Here is a 19,732-nt window from a genome sequence, read left to right on the forward strand (position 1 = left end):
TTTTGCATGTCCTATTGGCTTTTTCAGGCAATATTGCTTGCAGCCGGGCATAGGAAATGGACAGTCCAAGTTGAAAAGTCAGGTCTATGAGTTGCCTTTTTCTGGTCTCAGCATACAGTTTTGCTGCGAGATAGACAGGCGTTGGCTATTCTTTCTTTGCCACATGCCTTCGCGAGCTACTTTTCAGATACTTTCTGGTATGGAAAAATATCAGCTGACAGCTAGGAGATGGTAGCGACCGCCTGGCCATCTTCGTCAACTACCTCCTGCAGAGTAGAGCTGAGCAGATTCTGGCCACTCCTACCCGACGCCTCTAAAAACGGACACTCTTGCTTCAGACGCGAGGAGTGTACTAAAGTCAAGTTTGGCGGCGTACTCCTTGGCGACATCTGACATACGAAACACAGGGACATTTTCGGAATTTTCTCGCACCTCTGAAATGTTTGTCACTACATGATTCAGGCTTCTATCATGAGCGCTTGTTGTAGTTGTAGTTAGATCTGCATTTTTTGTACCGGATAAGTCTTTGCACCTTTTTTATCACAAAAGAGGCAGGTGTCCGTCCCACTTTCAGAAGAGCTACTTCCAACACATGGGCGAGTGCACGCAGGTTTAGAGGTCACTGGCGGGATGTTCTCTGAGCTGTCTCTTTTAAAGATCCGGTCCAATTTACTATCAGAGCACTTGAGAGAACAAGTTTGAGGCCACTTTGCATTATTTGTTGCCAAATTCGTATTGATACCCTGACCAGCAGTGAGTGCATGCACATTTGCACCACAAGGAACCCCACTCCACCGCTGAAACTCATGGAGGTTTCGGGTAAGGGTTTTATCATCTTTTTTGGCTCGTTTGTTTAACGACGGGGCCCGCAGATCTTCTGAAGTGCGAGTTTGACAAAGCACACTCATCGACCAATTGATGGGTCTCTCTCTTTTCCTTGCAGAAATTTCCTCCGCAGAAGCATTTCAATCAATAAGAACAAATTTCTTCATTTCTGTATGGCCTGCCGCAAAGACAAATAAAAACTATTCACTGACACACCAGAAACACACCCTTACATACGCACCCTCATACATACAGATATTTTTTTAAAATTCCATTTTCGCTTTCCACAGACCTATACGTTTTCGCAAAGCGAAAATGTGGTGGTGCTTGTAACAAGGAACCAAGTGACAATGCAAAAAAAATACTCACGTTCTGACAGAAATACACTGAAGTAAAATGCTGAACTCAACTCGCAAGATTTGGAGTCTACGCCCTGAAACACGGGATTTCCGGAAAATTGGCCCTTAAAGTTAGGCAACTCCGTCTACGAGCCCAGTCACAGGGGTACACTTTGGCAACACTTCTTAAAAGTTATCGTGCTGCCATCTTTCTTCTTCACTAGCACAACAGCTAGGTAAAGTCCAAGGGCTACTTGATGGTTCAAATATTCCTTGACTAGCCATGTCGCTGATGATCTTCTCAGCTTCGTCGCGTTGAACCCATGGTAATGTTCACGGGTGTAGCTTAATAGGTAGTGTCGTCACTCTTGGCTGTATTCACACACGACCTTAGTTTACCCTGAGATTCACATCTCTGACGGTGACTGTATAAATACGGTGTGATCATATGTAAGTTTATAGAGTGACTGGAACACACCCACGACTACAGCGCCCCCTGTGTTTGAGATTTCTGAAATTTAAGATTATTTCAAAACCTAAAGTCTTCTGCTTCAAGGGCCAGATATATCATACAGTAGATATACTATACCGATTATAGGCCACTTTGGCCTTGAGATTTGCGCATGCGCCAAGTTCAAAGCCATTCGTCGTTGGTCGACTGTTTTCACCTTCACTTCTGTCCTCTATTTCACCTTCAATTATGCCCTCTATCTCACCTTAAATCTGCCCTCAGTTTCATCTTGAATTCTGCCCTCTATTTCACCTCCAAGTTTGATCTTCAGTGACCTTGCTTTAGTTTATGAATTTCTTTAATACCAAGATTATTCAACAATTTCACTAACTTTATTATTTATGCATATATTTATCAACTTGTGCTGTATTGTTCTAATTGATTTTTTAGCGTAATTTTAGTAGATAATAATATTAGAACTTAAAATGTTATATTAGGATCATTCGGTTGGTACCACCTTTAATATATAATGTAATTTCAATCTGCATACTACGTTTTTACAGGCCTGACTGTTCAACAGGATGGAATTTTCCTAGTTCCCTTCGTATTACAACATCCGTAATACCTTATCACAAAAGAGCGAGCGTTACATAATGGATCTAATCAAATAGTTTAAGTCAACAGTATCGGTAATAAATTAAAGTCTGCATAAAACTTTTCGTACATTTATAAGCAAGCGGTAAAAATAAGTTAATTTTTCTAAACGAATAATTAATGAACCCTTTCATGTTTCACCTTCATATATCAGAATTAGTAAAATAGGTGAGCAACTAATTCGACTTGACAACAGTATTTATATTCTGTAATAATTCGAAATATTTTTCTGACATTCACCCAAACACAAATTAAATATTTCCACATGTGGTGGAAGCAACTGCGGCGGTATATCTTCATTTAGTGAAGAGGGACGATCCGTGGCCGTTATTCAGCCAGTAAATGGCCGAGAAATCAGAGTACCAGCCAGGGTTTTAATTTTTAACTTGAATGTGTGCCTGACATTTACTACCACAAGCTCCTTTCAGTTTTTACGCTCGAATGAAACAAATCTGTCCTTATGACACGATTCATGACAAAGCCACTGAAATGTCAGGATGCGTGTTATGTTTAATTATAATGTAAAGCGAGTTTTGAGACTAAAATATTCTTTTGTGTTAGACAGATGAAAAATTGACGTTTATTAAAATTTGATGCAATTCACTTCGCTTTAATATTTACGAGGGCGCAAACTTCCTCCGACTTTACATAATTGCCGTGTAATTTTTGTTTGAAAATTTTAAGTATTCATTAGGTATTAGACGCTAAGTAGAGGTTTCCATGCAGGTGTTGTTTGTCACTTCCAGTTATTTAGTTTCGTTAAAAAACGTGATGGGAAGTTCTAAAGATACATTAATAATTCATGCGAAACGGCCATTCTTGTGACAGCCTTAAAATTTTAATTGTTCCACGTAGATATATAAATGTATTACCCCAACTAATTAAAAGGAAACGTTTACGAAACTAAAAGAACATGCCGAAAATGTCCAAGCCTTATGAATTTTTAAAAACCAACACTGACACAAATTATATATTCTTATAAAACTGCTTCAGCTACGTATTTGAATTGAAAATTGCGTTTTGGATATTTTTCCCTTCATACTTTCCTTCGAAAAACGACTTGATGGACTAATTTTTACAATTAGGTGTGATTTCTAATTATGGGAACTATGTATAAGATAATATATTTAGATATGTAAGCATTTATCTAAGCAATTACCCCAACCTTTAATTTGATTTATTTCTCATGGATTATATGGTTTTCGTTGTAATTTCATCACATAAGAAATATTTAACCATTTTTCTAGATTTTTTAATATCCACATTTTAATAAAAGATGAACCACGAAATATCTGAAATTAATTTTCAGCGATGTTTGTCACTGGTACCTTCCCTTAGTAGTACCTTGGTAAGTTACTAATCAAAAAACCTTAAAAGAACCAAAAAATTGCAAAGTCAAATATAAATAATAAAGAGAACTTATTAAAAGGGAATACAAATTTCCATCAGAAATATAAGGTATTCTAAATTTTGGTTATGGGCGTTTCTCAGTAGACCTACTATTCATGAGGAATTGCAAAAATCCATGCTCCATGTCGTTGAAAACATTCCAGTGAATGCCCTTGCAGTTCACACCATAAAAGAAAGGTCCGTGAAGTTGTAGTGCCGACTAGAATGAAAATAAGCTCTAAGTATCTCATAATTTTGTGCTAATTTGTGCTGCTAAACCTAAAATTGTGTGCTCATCACGTTAATGAGCAATTCAATTTTTTAGAGCGATGCTCCATTAGTGCCAACTATTGATATTTTCAAAATTTTCTGTAACTATAATTTTGTGCTAATTTAATAGTATATTAAGTAACAAGGGATTAAAAAGAGTTTTTGTTCCTGAAAGAATGGTTTAAAGCCCGAGGCTTACCGAGGGCTTTAATATTCTTGAGGGAACATAAACTAGTTTAATCCAGTGTTACTTATACTATTTTTTCCAATACCGACCGATCTGAATCCATTTGAAAATTAATATGCTATAAAAGTGCTTTTCATATTACCTGTTCTGAAAATAAAGAAAATGAATAGGCACTTTCTGGATGTTTTACAAGAAATCAAAAATGAGGGATTAAAATTTTTTTAATCCCTAGGGATTAAAATTACCTATTAATGTACAAAAATTAAGGATTAAATTCAATAAAAACGTGTCGGCATTGGAAAAAATGTTTTTGCTCATCGGATTAATGAGTAATTAACTTTTTCTGATGATACTTCAACTACACGCTGTAGTGTCAGTATTGAGTTTTCAAAATTTTCTTTTACTGTAATTTTGTGCGAATTTGTGCTGCTAATTTAAAATTCTGATATCATCAGGTTAATGATTAATTCATTTTTTGGCACCCCAACTTCACACGGTAGTGGCAACATTCAACCCACATGACAAAATTGTGCAACATTAGCGTTTAATAAACGTTTAATGGTGACTTGTAACGTATAAGTACCATTAACTTACTATTAACGTCACCGCGACTGCTAATGTCCGCCTTCAGGAACGTTTCTCTGTAACGTCTAAATACCTACGTTTAGCAAACGTTACATCATATAACACTTTATAACATCAGCATTTAACGTTAATTGAACGTTTGAAACAAACGCCAATGCGATGTAACTCTCTTATGTTGTGTAAACGTGGTACAATAGTACATTGAAATACAAGTGCAGAAACGGTATTATTGAAAAACGAGTATAAATGTAGGAACACGAGCGCCAGCGAGTGTTCCTATTATACGAGTTTTTCAATGACCGTTTCGGCATGCGTGTTTCATACTATTTTTTCTACGAAAGTGAAAAATTCTTCTCTAGAAATTAGAAATTTCACCTAGCCAAATAACGACAAAAAATCGTATAGTCTGATCGTAGTTGGATGTTTCCAGAGACTTGTTATAACTAGACCGCGCGTAACGTAGATTTTACTATAAACGCCTGTTGTCAAGATAGGATAGGCAACCAACTGTTCATCGCGGGGCAGACGTACGTTCTGCAGCTTGCTTTAGCCATGTTTATTCTAAATTTTAGTAGCAAAAAAAGATAACATATAGCTATTAACTGTTTTAATCGAATTTATTGGTATTTTATTTGAACTAAATTGGTATATAACTGCCTTTCTCTAGTCCTAATTTGATTTATATGTGTATTTTGGTGGTGAACACGTATGGGAAAATATACTCTTAAAACTAAAGATGTAAGTAGTAAGATATGATTATTTAGCGGATTTTGATTCAATATTTGCCTATCCAAAAACCCAAATGGGCTGTAACTGTTATTTATTTTTCTTAGACTGCTGATAACCATTTTGTTTACAATGCGGTGTGGTGTGGATTGAATGAAAAACCTGAACACATTTTCATCAATTTGGCAAATTTTTAATGCATCGCTTGATACGTGCAACAATCCTCCACGATTTTTTCTAGTTAAAAGCCTTGAATGACTCTCTGATGCGAATATCGCATCTGCACATATGGAACATTTTTCTTGTAACAAAACCTGAAATATACTTAGTACCAGTAAGTACTTAGTTACCTCTATACCTAATAGGCAATATTCGAAAAATATTGTATTTCAAAATCAGAAAAAAAAATCTAACGGGCTTAGTTCTGGAGAACGTGGTGACCACAATCCTCTGCTAATTAATCGATCATCGTAAAACTGTTGTTCGGCATCATGGAGTATTTGTAAATGGAAAATACCTTGTAGGAAAACGTTGGATATCAGGAAATTCTTGATAGAATTGCTGGCGACAGGACTGAATGGAATACGTCCATGTTCCATCCTGTAGACTTGCACTTCGATAATGTTCCTTTAAGACGAACGCGTCATGTTTTGGTGAAAAAGACATTGTGGAAGATTCTAAAAAAGTAAGGTTATACATCCATAAAATAATTTACGTCTTTTACTTACTTTTACATACTGCTAACGCCTAGGAGGAGCCCTGGTAGAACTGTTTGATTTAAAATAAAAAGATGAGCGTACAAGGTGGAAAATACAAAGAGAAACTCAACACGTAAAAATCGCCGTAAATGGATAGCTTATTCAGCTTATTTGTTGAAGTCGTTGTCGTTCATCCTTGATAAAAAAAAAACCACAATCGCCAATGTCTAACCCAAAAAACTCCACAATTTTTAAGCACTTAATTCAAACTATCCTCCACTTATTTTGAATCACATCAATCAATTCACAGAAAACCAACATTCAACAAACATGTTAAACTGCAAATGAAGATAAACCGAGTGATGAGTCACCGACCAGCTATTTTTTTCGTTGCGCAATGCCCAAAGGCACATTTTTAATATTACAAGAACGTTACTGTAACTGTGCAACTTAACAGTACCAAAATGTCGTTGTTGTAATGTTAAGCTTTTAAAAGTTGAACTAACGTAGTTATGTATGGTTCCGTCAACATACGCTAATAACATCACATTACTTAACATTATAATGACATCGCAACAAGGTTTTGCATAAAAACGTTGTCAAAGTAATATTGGTATAACGTTAGCCTTCTGAATGTTATTTTAACGTAATAATGTCCCGTTCCAGCGACGCAAGTCCAAAAGGTTACAATTTTTAACATTACAAAAACGTCGTATCCACGTAGAAAGAAAAGCCATTCAAGTATCGTTGGTATAACGTTGATGTTTTGTTTAATTGAGTTGTTTCAAAATGCAACATTCGTTTAACGTACCAAACGTTTTTTTAACATTGCTTGTCAAGTGGGAACATTCATATTTTCAAAAATTGCTCTCACAATAATTATGTGCTCTTTTGCACTAATTGATAATGACGATTGATTTATAACATACAGGGTATGCAAAATTTAATTACCAGTGTAATCACGTTCAAGGTTGAATAGTAATGATAATCAATTTCTGTGTTTACAGTAATAGATAAATCAAATTCTACATCAGATCATCAAATAACATACAGATTGCTAGTCCGCTCTTCCGTTTTTTCCAAACCCATATTCCTGTTTTACATGCCGAAAACACTCACCTTTAACATGGACATACAATTTTTTGACAAATTGGATAATAAATAGCACTCCGATGCCAATTTAGATTATATATGTAGTCAGTAAGGGGTTGTCGCTTTAGAATAAAAAAAATAAAAGAATTCATATTTTCCATTGGACAATTTACACATGTAGCACTTCATAGCGAACCTGAACGAAAATATGTCTGGCGATATCAAATCATATCAAAAAACGTAACGCAAGAAACGCAAGCGTGCGCGGTTGCCGCGATCTCTTCGGACCTAAATCTTGTGCGAAAAGCCGAGCACGTGTCAGAAATGCGGATTTCCCATTAGTTTAAAGGGGTACATGAATCGAGTTGTTTGCGTTCAGAAAAAGTGGATCTTTTCAGAGGTTCTAATGGGCAAGAGAGTTGGCGAGCGAACGTATGAATGCCTTAAAAAGTTTTTCTACTGTTAAAGATTGTTTTTTGCGAACCATTGTGCACCATTTAAAGTGGGTTGTATTTGAATACTGGCCGAAGGTATAAGAGCAAGCACGTGCCATTTTATGTGTGAGATTTTATTCCGCTTATGTGGAAAGATTAATGGTGCGATTTTATGAACTGGAACTGCATTCTATTGAGTGAATTTTATCCAGATAGTATTAAAGAATTAACAATTTGACCGTTCTATAAGCACTTACTGTTTTAATGGCGAGGAGCTCCTTCTTTCCCACACTTCGTAAGTGTACAAAATAGTACCGGTTTAATCGGTTTAAAGTCGAGTATGTCCATGGTAGACACTCATAACCGCCTCCGTCCCGTTAGAAAGGCCACCTTCCTTTTTTCGGGGAGTACTTGTAGCCGCTTGTTCTTCATCCACTTGTTGGCAATTTATATTGCTCGCTGGAAGTTTCTCTCTGCGTTTTCAAGTTTCCTATCCTCCGCTACGATGGTGATGTTATCGACGACACCTACAACCGCTACCCCCGAGGTACACTTGATATACGATACCCCATTGTATGTAATTCTCCACAAAGTTGAGCCGAAAACTCTCCCTTGTGGGACCCCTGCTTCTGGTTTGAACTTGTAAGTCCCCCTATACGCGTTCGGCACCTCCGCCATCCGTCCGGTGAGGTAACTCCTTGTAAAGTTTAGGAGATATGCTGGTACTTCCTCTTCTCACATCGATTCTATCGAGGGCCTGGTGATCCACGGTATTGAAGGTATTCCTGCCATCGAGTGATGCCATCAGACCCACACTGCTTGTCCTACGCGTTCAACAATTCGCTTTCTCCCTTACGTTGTTCAAGGTCTTTATCGCATCTACCACTGACTTCCCTTTTCGGCAGCCTTATTGTTTGGTAGTAGAAGTAGAATCCCTTTTGCCATTTTGGATGGATTACAAAGTCATGGCCTTGCACTCGAAACAAGGTCGTGGTCTTGGTCCGTGGACTCTGGGCCAAGGTCGTGCTCTGAGCAAAGATCACGGTTCTGGATTCTACCCAAGGTACGCGTGGTCTGGGATTTTGGGGTTTCCCGGTTACATAACTTAGGCGTGGTACAAGATCGTACCCTGGGATTTTCCCGACGAATGAATACCTTAGGGGATAGCGTTGTGTTGCCTCTTTAACCGTGAGGGTAGATAACGTGATCACTTTAACCAAAGAGTAACTAATAATTATTAAGTATTCTTTGCTGTAACCTTAAGGATAGGTAAAGTGAAACTGATGATTGTGCATTCTAGTGCCAACTGCCATTCTTATTTCAGCACGAAGCACGATATAAAATGCCGTTCAGAACATATGGCAGGGCTGTTTCTATGGAAATGGCCACGAGGGCAGAACCTAATCTTGCTATTTTTGACGTCTAAATTAAATTGAGGATTGTCAGAAGCTTTACAATGATTTATATGACTTCTGCTATAAAATAATACAATAAAGGGAAAGTTAATTCACTCAATGCTTAAAATTATACTTGACGAAAAATTAAATTATATTTAGTTGCACTTTTGACAATAACGTCAAATTAACGTGTACGGATGAAATTACTTGAAACTATTTACTATTATAATTTACCGTTCACAATTTATAAAGTAGTAACTAGTCTAGATTAGGGCGAATAACATATACCGCTATGACGTTTATCCAACAGCTCATTCTAATTTTTATGCAAAAAATGTGGCAGGTAACTTAAAAAGCTGTCATTTGCATTATCCTACCGTATAACCTTTTTATCAACTCCAAACGCTAAAAAAGATAAATGGCTTTAGATACAAGTTAATGGCACGTTTTCATTTCCTTGTTTTTATAGGAATGATTTATTTCTCAGATTAAAAAGGTGATGACCAATTTACTATACAGAAACAACATTAATAAATTATTTTACAATTATACAGCTTTGACGCAAACATTCGTCGATTGCAAATTATAAATTACACTTATAGATACCATTAAGATTAATCGATCATGTTGGACAACGTGTTCTCCCTGACCTCTTCTGGTTTCTGACTAATTAAGGTGAAATATGTAAATTGAGATGTGCACTTACAAATGAAAGAACAAAGGAAACTAATGTATGTCTACAGTTACAGCTGAAATTGTGTCTGTAGATATTTCTGTGTCCCATGAAGTAGCACATCACTAGCTTATCATGAATAGGAAGCGCTTGTTTTGTACATCACTAAGGGCATAATGTACGGCGACGGTAGATTTTCACTTATGATTTGTAAATTTAGCTTCAATAAAACCTCAAAGGGATAAGACCTCTAGTATCTGAAGGCTAACTGGGTAAGCATATTCTTATCTAAGCCACTAAAACGATTCCCTGACATTGTTATATTTGTAATTTGTTTTGTTTTTTAGTTTGCATTAGCCAGTTAAACTTACCTATGGTATTATGCAAAGGTGATTGTGCATAAATTGCAACACAATATGTTAAATTCTGTAAAATAATTACACGTTATCTAAGAAAATACGCTGGTTTTCCCGCATAATCAAATTTGAATTTCATTAGGAAATAAAATATACCAGTAAACATGTGATTCTAGTAGGTTAGGTAAGAAATGTGGTAAATAACTTTATCATACAAAAAAAAAACGAGGTGTAAATCGGGAATATGAAATAGTATATTGAAAGACAAGTGTTACAATGCGACCTATTGTAATACGACTATCTTGTGGCACGAGTGGCGACGCGAAGTGTAGCCACGAGTGTCCGCAAGATAGGAGTATTACAATAAAGCATTGTAACACGCGTTTTTCATACTATTTTTTCTATTTCGGTGCTTTAATTTAATTAAAAAAATCATTATCAGAAACTATAGGGAACATTAGAACTAACATGTTTTATGTTGGGAACACTTTTTATGCCGTTAAGTTTTAGATTGGCAGCGTAGTACGACTGACATTTTGAAGTTCAAACATGGAAGTACCCAACGAAGTACCTACTTGTACTAACTAGTAACTGCCAACTTAAGAGATGAGTTACCAAAAAAAACGACTATAATCAGTAATCACTGTCTTTGTACAACTGTTTTCGGTCGAAAACAGTTGTACAAAATCATCATTGTGACACCGAAATAGAAAAAATTCATTTTTTGTGCAAAATCCTTTTTGTGACCAGGCAGAAATCACAGATAAAAAATAGCCTTTCAATTACCTTTGCAGTAATTCTCATATAAAGCACAATATAATTATTTCCCACAATATCCAAAGTTCGTGGTCGAGTGTGAACAGTGTATAATTACCTTAGACGTTATGTATTTAAATGAATTTATATGAGGAACCTGTATAGGAATAAAAATAAATGATGCCTTATTACACTCGCAGTTACATACAAGTGGTTATGCAAAATGTTTTATAGGTTAACACGCGTTTCAAAAATTATAGGGTGTTTCTGCATTAGACGCTGTAGTCAAACTTCGAGGTTTAAAGGGAAAATTGCTCTTATTACTGGATCAACACAGGGGTAAGCTTATGAAATTTGAACTAATTTACAACACCGCTTTAGCACCTCTTGGTTACGTCATGTTATGAAATTTCCATGTAATTTGCCCTATTTTTGTATATTTACGAGGGCTGTTCAAATTTAAATTTAAATTCAATTTAAAAAACACACATGGGAAGAAGTTGTTGTCATCATATACTGCACCACAACGCGAGGGTTTAGTGCAATACAAGCGTAACTACAAATTTGACATTTTTGAGTTAGGTTGGTTTTGCGCTTTGTTAGGGTCACTTTTATGTCGTGCAATACAGGTTTTAACTAAAACTTAAGTATAGAGGAAAATAGCGTCTAACGTATGTCATAAAATATTAATTTGTTTAGAGCAAAAGAAGCGTAAATAGAGATACGTTTGTATTGCTCTTACAATGAAACAACGTGACTTATGTTCGTACTTGACATCCGTTTGTGTTGATTTACAAATTTTTGATAAGTAAGCAATCTGGTTGAACGAAAAACGGTTATTTTAGTGTTTCGCGCCAATACGTCGTTGTTAGTGGTAGTGAATAGAAACCGTGTCTTTTATGTGTAAAAATGACGTCTAGAACGGCTAAAATACTGTGCCTTGCACAGAACCAGTGGCAGTCATATCAAGGTAATTACTAGGCATTTTATTTTGATTATAAGTTATAGTAATAATGACGTAATTTAATCACAAACGAATTTTCTTTAGGTAGTATTTTACCTACTAGAAGTTTAACTACGGATGTTGATCAAGAATGGTTAAACGCAGACAGACAACTAACAGATATATCGGCAAGTTCAACTGCATCATCAGGAAAAATAATCGGTATTGTACCTGCAAAAAATGATTCGAACGGAGTGAAGCTTGACGCTATTGAAATTCATGATCAGCAAAACAATGAGGAGATGGACGTATACTGTGATAGCGGTGAAAGCTACGTGCCAAGCAATCAATCGAGTTCATCTGACAACCAAGAAGAAAGCACAAGTTCTACTCAAGAAGTGATACAAGATGGAAAATCAGAAAAAAAAAGAAAACGTAGTCGAAAAGCTGATCCAAGTAAATGGATAAGATCAGTTAGAAAAGATCGTAGACAACACGGAAAAGATTATACTTCGGCCAAAGGCAAGAAAATTGCAGCACGATCAATGAAAATTGTCGACTGTTCCCGATGTCCTAGAAAGTGTAATACGTCATTTCCTGAGGACACCAGAAAACAAATTTTTGAAGCTTTCTGGGCCATCGGCAGTACGGATAAACAAAGAATGTACATAAGTTCGATAATAACTGAAACAGAAAAGGCCGTAAAGAGAACCAAGAAAGAAGAGTCGCGAAGATCAAATACAAAACAGTATTTTTTAGTAAAAAATAATGAACAAGTGCAAGTGTGTCGATCATTTTTTATGGGAACTTTTAATATCTCTGAGACATTTATTCGAAACTCAATTCTTAAAAGAGACCAACATAATGTTGTGCAACCTGACAATCGCGGACGTGCGTCTTCGTCTAATAAAAGACCTACAGCTGCAAAGGATTTTATATGTGAACACATACGATCTTTTCCTACCGTTTCCAGTCACTATTGCAGAAAGGATACTGGTAAGCAGTACTTGTCCTCTGACCTAAATGTTCAAATTATGTACGACCTTTACGTTGAGCGCTGTAAAGAAACGGATATGCATCATGAAAAATTGTGGCTATATAGAAATATATTTAAAACGGAATTCAATTTAGACTTTCACCACCCTCGTAAAGACATGTGCGATAAATGTTTTGTGTACGATCACTTATCCGAAAATGAAAAACTCAACAGAAAGACTGCTCATGAGGACCATTCAAACAAAAAAATTGTGCGCGAAACATGAAAAATGCTTTAAAAGAAGATGCAAAAGAAGGAAAGTGTATTTTATCTGAGTTTGATCTAGAAGCTGTATGTTACGTACCCAAAACCAACAACAACAAAATCTTTTACAAAAGACGTTATGCGGTATATAATTTAACAGTGTTTAATGTGGCTACTACTGATGCAAAGTGTTACATGTGGCATGAATCAATAGCCAACAGAGGATCAATCGAAATAGGCTCTTGTTTATGGAATTATTTAGAAACCAATTCAGATGGAAGACCCCATTACTTTTTTTCGGATACGTGTGGCGGTCAAAATCGTAATATTAATGTCACCTCTATGTTTTATTACGCAATTAGGTCATTTAATATTCCAATAATAACTCAATTCTTTTTTGAACCCGGTCATTCGTACATGGAGTGTGATTCCGTTCACGCTCAAATTGAGAACAAGGCAAAAAATATTAACATATTTCACCCTTCTGGTTGGTATTCCGTTATACAGATGGCTTCCCGACGTAAGAAGTATGAGGTTATAGAGATGGGACAATCTAAATTTTTTGATTTTGGGTTAATTCAACAGCAATTTGTAAAAAATAAGAACATTGACACCGATGGGAATAGTATACAATGGCTTAAAATACGGTGTATACAGTACAGAAAAAATGACTTGCAGCATATTTACTTTAAATATGATTTAAATGAAGAATTTCGAAAATTTGAAACGTTAAGGCGAAATCAAAGAAGGCGTATGGCGAAAGAATTAATGAGCGGTCTGGAATTGTTGAAACCTATTTACAACGAACCATTACCTATTAAACCTTTAAAACTAAAAAATCTTCAAGAATTGTACAACGATGAGACCATACCTCAGCAGTACCACGACTTTTACAATAAACTTTTTTCAGTTGACAGTGAAGATGAATCAGAATAGATATGTATTATGATTTTTATTACTATTAAAAATAAATTTTTTTTACTAATTTTTTTTAAACATAAACGTATATACTGAAAATGATACCTAATTGTGGTAAGGGCAATACAAACGTAACTCGTGTGTTTTTTGAAAAAAAAAATTATATCAATGCCTTAAAATAATTTTTAATTAATAATATGTCATAAGGGTTTATGTTACGTATTGATACTTCAATTAAGCAAGCGCTTTACATTGCTAAAATTAACATTGCCCCAAAAATTAAATAAGAAGTGTAGTAAAACTCTTTTATCGTTGATATCTCAAAACTTAATATTTGTAGTTACGTTTGTGTTGCACTAAACCCTCGAACGTCTCTCCACACTAGACTTGTAAAAAACTGTTTACCAGTGGCATTAGCTATGAACAAGAATGCATTTCATTCCAGCTTGGAACAAGGAATTATTGTCAAATTTCTAACGGAAATGCTCTGTGAAATCTCGACGTGCAAAAACTGCGTTGGCTGACAGTATTTTTGGCAAGGGAATAATATTAGACTAGAAATGCCAGCGACTACGCTGCTGGCCGCTGGCTAGTATAGATACACAAAACAAAAATGTTTCATTGTAATGCCCCGTAACGTATTGTAGAGCGCAGTTTACCACTGGCAGCAATTATGCTACATCCAGCGTGCGTGCTATGTATAACGTGAAGTATATCCTACCCGTGACACCACTCCGCGACACGGACAGCGTTCGCTTAAGTTATATGATACGTGTTAGGGATGTGGATTGTATCATCAAGAGGGTCCAGCAACAGTGTGTGTGTGCACGTTGGACTCCAAAACTGTCAACAGGGGAGGATAAAAACACAGTATTGCATATTGCTCACTCTTTCTTGTCTCTCCATGAACAAGAAAGTGTAGATGTCTCATCTCGTGTCTCATTTAAACTTGAGATCTACAGACCTAACCAAATCTGAAAATCCAGCATGGAATCATGTAAACTACTAATAATTAGAACACAAAAATCTAAATACATAAATAATTACCAAATATTAAATTATTTAAATTTCAAACGTATCATGCCCGCATTTGAGAAGTCAATTATTAAAAATAAAATATCGTTGGTTGTCTACGAGGGATGTCCGTAAATTGAGGTTTCCAATCAATTCCCGTCGCGATGGACTTAGGTAAATCTGACAACAACACCACGTTCTTTGTTTCCCTCTATTCTAGCCCGTGCGCACCGTGCAATAAATCTTCGCGAATGTCTGCAATAGCTTCTCTAATTCGGATTTTTACCTCATCCGCGGTTTGAGGCAATGTTGAAAAAACCTTTTCTTCTAATTCCGTCCACAGGAAAAAAGTCGAGTGGAGTTAAACCGGAAGAACAAGGGCACCATTTCATTGGGCCATTAGTAGCTATCCAGATCTACTTAAATATTTCCTTCAAACAATTTGTAGTAATATTGGCGTTGGCGTTATAGGTAGGGGTACGTCTTGCTGTATTTTTTACATTTTTACAAACATTTCGTAGTGTGACACTACAGAAACTTTAGACCCATGCAAAGTAGTTAAAATTCTCTACAACAATATACAACAAAAAATTATCAGGCAATAAAAAAGAAGTATTAATTGTACACAACTCTTGCGCATTTTTTTAAACCGATATATCTTAGAAAATGGTTGGGTTGGAGGCCCATTACATACAAACATTTGAAGACCGCCAGACATACATTCAAAATCCTCCGACACTCCATTGTGCATATTTTGCCTTGAGAGTACTTTACTCGACAAACCGTTTTTGAGATATTCGCTTTTAAAGTTTTGACATCACCAATGGATATATTTCTTCCAGACGTCCCCTTTGTGAATACCCAACAATCCGTTCTGGAGATATACGGGAGTATATCCGATCACGATAAGGGATCAAGGAGGAGGATTATGGGTGGTAGAAATTAATTCCTTTCGTTGTAGTAGGTATAAATGCCTAAGTGTGAATTACATGGCATGAAAGTTTTGCTACATGGTGGTAACTAATCTTTAGGTTATTCTTAAATAATACTGACCGGGGCCAAGCTCTCCTAACAAAACATTCAAAATGGCGGCTACTTTAAATTACGTTATGAACGTTTTTATTGATGGCCCGCAAGAAGGCAGAAAGTATGAATTTAATCATTAATTTCGGAATTTAGAAGTACGCACAGACAGTGTGACTGTTCTATGCTACGATATCCTGAGCTTAGGGCTGATGACTATTGGTGACCAAAACTGTAGAGTTCTCTAGCGGGCGCGAAATTCACCGCTAGCCCCTATAGCTATAACGTATAGGTAAGTAAAATTGGACCATTTTGTGCAAAATTTATTAATGGAAAGCCATGGCAAGACCGTACGATAAAGGCATTTCTGGGCTGCGAATAATTTTAAAGGATACCGCTCTTAAGTTTGAGGGCGTAGTCAGGAATGTAGGTGTTATAATGGATCGTCAGTTGAAATTTGAGGAACACATTAATAAAATTGGTTGGGTTGGTTGGCTGAAACCCCGTCCACTCAAAAATAAAGGCAAAATAAAATTTTAAAAAAGTGTTAGTAGTGCTTAAACTACTCTATGGTGCGCGTCACATCCTTTACAAATCAACAAAAGTTATTTTAACTGAGGCGCTCGTCTTATCAAAGTTTAATTTTTGTGATACACTATATGGGCCGTGCATTAGTAAGCGCTTAGAGTGCAAAACAGCTGTCTAAGATATATATTTGGTATTAGAAGGCGTGAGCACTGTAATAGCACAGACATTTCTGCTGGTTCATTTTGTCATACTGTGTATAACAATTTGTTAGTTAATTAAGTTAGGAACATACTGTACATAAGTTCTGGGGAGTTTAGTGAGTAAGTTGGTATAAAAAAAAGGGGGAGAAGAGAGCGATGGCCGCTTGAGAAAGTCAAGGTGGTTGTAGCAAAAACTTAAAAAAACATTCTGTTGTCCTAGAGAATATCTTTAGCGTGCATATTTTTAGGTAGGAATACAGTGAAACTGCTCTACGTGTCGGAGTATAAAATTCGTTACCTTTACACGCGAAAATAACTGATAATAAGTATTGTGCAATAGTGACGCAATCAGATGTGAGTTCAACGCCATCAAGAGCAGAAAACTTTCCACGTGAAGGCAGTTCGCAATCCCATTCTGGGAAACTTTCACCTTTATTGCCAGCGATTGTTTTACCTTGAAGGGGCCAGCGATTTGTTTACAGGCTGGCGTGTTGTTTTCACCTGAAGAAGATCGAGTAGGCATCGACATTCGAACCAATCTATTTGGAGGTTACCGACATCAACGAAATTCAAGGAGTCTGAGCCGCACTAGGAGTCAGACCCAGGCAGGCGAAGACGAGCTTCCATGTGAAGGCGACATAAAAAGAGATAAGTACTGAACAATTTTATGGTGTACTCGCGATTTCGGTATTCATTTATGCGTATAAAAGAAACAAAAAACCTTTCTGCGTTTCTGATGTTTTAAAGTAAATAGGTATCATTTGTATTAGAGTATTCGATTGTTTAGAGTAAGCGAGGTATAAGTAATATTTAGTTGTATGGGAGAGAAGCAATAAGTTAGAATTTAGAATTTGATTTAAAAAGCATTGAAGAAAATTATACCGGTATTGTCTTTTCGCATTATAGTTTTTTTTATCGAAGCAGTGAATTGTAAAACACTCGAGAAAGAGCATCTCAACCCTGAGTTAAATATTAGTCGAGGCATATTATTATTGTAACTAAGAACCAAAGCAGACACAAGGTAAGTGCTGTTATTGACCACTTTTCTTTATTCATTGAGAATCCATCTTAAAATAATTGTAACAGTTGTTACAGCACGTCTCACACAAACTTAAGAGTTGAAATGGTTAGATATTGGAAACATAAGAAGATTGCATTGTTTGCGGCTTTTTCATAGCATTATTAGTACAAACCCCCCCCCCCCCCTTATTTATACAACAAAATCACATTTAGAACAAATGTCCACAACCTCAATATTCGTAATAAAGGACAGATTTCACCTCCACAGCACAATACATCCGAATCTGAAAAGTCTTTTTCTTATCACCTTCCTTTGCTATATAACAGTTTTTCACCCAATATAAAAAACCTGAACGAACGGCCCTTTTATCGGGAATGCAAAAGGCATCTTCCCTGGCATCTTTTGACTTTACAAAACTCTGTCATGTAACAGATACACCGAACGTGAACATTTACAATTTAAATTTTATATGCTGCCGCTGAGATTTTTGTTTTTTATTAAGTTAAATGTACGGGTTAAGTGGAAGACCAACTACGGTGCAACCGAGGTTGCAACAGTTCTTTTTTTCTTTTGTTCTATTTCCGGTAAGTAGGTACTGAAGTTGAACTTCGCCTTTAAATGTATTTGTAAATACATTTAATAAAGACATTTTTTTTATAGCTCTGAGCTGCAAGAAATTTCGACTGCTAAGGTCATTGAATGTTCTTGCGGGTGAGCAGTCATACTATATCTCTTTCAGAATATGTATAGCTTTCAGGTATTTTAATAGGTTTCCAAAAGTATCTTCTGCTAGGTTATGTTTTATGTCATTCGTGATGCGGTACTCCTCTCTATATTCACGTAGGGTCTCACATTCTTCAATTATGTGCTGTATCGAGAGTTCTCCTCGACATTGAGGGCAATTTGGCTTACTTTTGTTCAACAACAGGTATGAGTGAGTTACTCTGGTGTGTCCAATGGCTATTCGCACCCATTTTACTTGTTTGTTCCTACTATATTGATTTAATTTAGGAAGTAATCTCACGCCTGGTATTACCTTTCTCAATTGTGTCTGAGTACTTTCCCATTCCTCTTGCCATTTGGTTTTTATTTTCCATCGTACGTGTTTCCTTACATCATCAAGTTGATATTGTTCGATGGTTGCTATGTCATTTTGGGTCTGACCTATTAAGAGCCCCCTTTCTTCGGATATTAGTGCTTTTGGGGTGTAGATTATTTGTATATCTATATTATTAGCGATTTGTTGTGTAATTTTTTGTAGAATTTGTTTAGTTAACGCATTGGTACTGAATGTTTCCTTCAGACTCACTAGGGCCATTTCAGACGTAGTGCATATCACAACACTGTGTGTGTTATTGGTTATTGCATCTAGGCTTTTGAGTATGGCAACTAGGCTTGTTGTTAGAGATGAACTTTCGTTTGGGAGTTTCCATGTAGTTTTTTCGTCTCCTATGAGTACCGAGGCGCTTTTGTACGTTGGTAGATTTTGGCCCGTGGTATATATAACTAGTTTTCCTTCGTTGTTTTGTTTAATTTCAATGAAACGTTTACGGACTTCGTCTGCATTTACTTCACTGAATGAGAATAATGGCGGTTGAAGTATCTTCCAGTCGTACGTATCAGTTCCTGCTGCCCATGTATTTAGAATTAGATTTTCCATCCTTAATTGATTATGTATATTTACAATCGCAGGTATGGTTCTTGTTTGAGCCCATTCATACTTATCCAGCATTTCCGGTTCCGATATGATCGAGTGCAGGTAGTGGTCTTTTTTGTTAAGTATTTTTATCCCGTATTTAAGATTGTTCTCCATACATCTGAGCTCAAAAGGAACACAATTCGCAGCCACATTCAGTGAACTTATTGGTGACGTCCGATACGCACCTGTAATAAGACGTAAGGCTTGATTCCATATACTCTGGATTTTCCTAAGATGACTTTTGGCTGCGTTGTTATATATTACGTTACCATATTCAAGCTTCCCTCGGATTAATGCATTTACTATTTTACTTAG

The sequence above is a fragment of the Photinus pyralis genome, unplaced genomic scaffold (assembly GCF_008802855.1).
Source record: "Photinus pyralis isolate 1611_PpyrPB1 unplaced genomic scaffold, Ppyr1.3 Ppyr1.4_LG3b, whole genome shotgun sequence".
Lineage (NCBI taxonomy): Eukaryota > Metazoa > Arthropoda > Insecta > Coleoptera > Lampyridae > Photinus > Photinus pyralis.